This window comes from Hibiscus syriacus, unplaced genomic scaffold, assembly GCF_006381635.1.
Source record: "Hibiscus syriacus cultivar Baekdansim isolate YM2019G1 unplaced genomic scaffold, ASM638163v2 tig00110339_pilon, whole genome shotgun sequence".
Lineage (NCBI taxonomy): Eukaryota > Viridiplantae > Streptophyta > Magnoliopsida > Malvales > Malvaceae > Hibiscus > Hibiscus syriacus.
The window spans coordinates 2,121,950-2,123,886 of NW_024062692.1; positions in this window are offsets into that span (position 1 = coordinate 2,121,950).

Genomic DNA, 1,937 nt, shown 5'->3' on the forward strand with positions numbered 1-1,937 from the left:
TATATTTTTTATCTTATTTCATTTTTTTTTATTTTTTTTATCTTCATTACTTTTTTTCCCTTTTTTTCTAATATTATTCATGACTTTTCAATGGTACATTTTTAAATATATCAAAGGTAAGTAATTCAGATCAATTTTTACCTTTTAATTTAAGCTTTCAATTTTATTAATTAAAGACAACTGGAAACTACGTAGTACTGAAAAGGCAGTTCAAGGGTGCTAACCCTTCATTGACTGTAATCGACTCCCGAATCCGATACATCTTTGGTAAGACGCAGATCAAGTAAGAAATAAGGTATCTGATCAACCTATTTGTTTTAAAATAAATGATCGGTGGCGGCTCCAAACCATTTAATCCAAGTCGAAGCCTAATTTCGGGCCCACCCGAAAGACGGTTTCGACAGCTTGGCGACTCCGTTGGGGACAGATAAGTGAGTCAGGCTAAGGTAATTTCCAGTTGTCTTTTTAATGAAAATGGTAAGTTTAAATTTTAAGGTAACTTTTCGATTCTTATTAATTACTTCTGATTATTTTTTTTCAAATAAATAGTTGTACTGTTGGATTCTCTCAATGATTTCAGCTTGTAAAAACTTGTTTTTTCATATAAGGCTCTATACCCGAGCTCTGAACCCTATTTTTTAAATAGGGGTAAAAGAGACACCTTCGTGAGAATTTATTCTCCGCACAGGCCTAACAAGTAGCCTTCGGGATTCATATACCTTATGTTGTCGTGTAAATTTATTCACCGTACAGATATAAGGGAATGTATCCTCTCGAGTTTAACTTAGTCCACACAAGCTTGTAATGGGCTTAGGACTAAGGGTCTGGCAAGCCCAAAAGGGTACCAACAAGGAGAACTCAGATACCTTTTTTTAGAACCTAAACCAGGAGACTATGGAGAATTAGAGCCTTCCCTGAAACCCTATTTCAAACCCTAGGATATTTTTTCCCTAACCATGAAGTTTGTTTGTATTTTTACTTTACCTTTTTACTTTCATTATTATTATTCTTATTTTACTAACTTTTTGTTTTTGTGTTTTTTTTTCTAGCATTTACATCATAAAAAGAGGCTATTGTTCCCTAAAAAGGTATTTGCTACATACAAATAATCTGAACTAATGGACAAAAGTGTTGTAATCAAGAGATAAAAAACGTCGAGGTACGACTATGGTCCGAGAAGACTCAGAAAGAAAAAGGGAGACAATTTTCAGGTAAACTATGTGTCAGAACTGGTTAGCTACGCCTCTGTCAACCTAAAGCAGAATGATGTACAAGAGCTTCGGGACATCTGGGACAGTTGGAAGAGTGATCGGAAAAAGAAGTCCAGCTAGCGGTATGGTGATATTACATTATTGCTTTATGTCAAGACTGATGAGCCCTTAATCAAAGCCTTGGTTCAATTATGAAACTCAGGGTACAATTGCTTCACCTTTAACCAGGAGGACATGGTGCCTACCATTGAGGAGTATACAACACTGCTGCACTGTGAAAGCATCAGACTGGAGAGGGCCTACATCAAACACATCAAAAGTCAGCCTTTTAAGAATGGACTGGCCAAGGTTATCGGGGTTGACGAAAAATGGGTAACTGATCGGGCTCGACAAAAAGATAGTGGGGAAGGAATTGTTTGGCTTAATATCAAGCAACTGATGAAGAACCATCCTGACGAATGGAAGGCGATAGATCTTTTCGCACTGAGTATGTATGGTTTGATTATATTCCCAAGAACTTTGATATACATTGATGCAGCTGTGGTGGAGCTATTTGAACAACTCCCAAGGCGAGTAAATCCAGCACCGACCATCTTAGCTGAGACCTTCTGCTCTCTCAACCATTGCAGAAAAACTGGAGGAGGAAGGTTCATAGGGTGTGTTCAGCTTCTCCAAGTCTAGATTCACAACCATTTCTGGAAGACTAACGGTATTGCCTATCGCCGA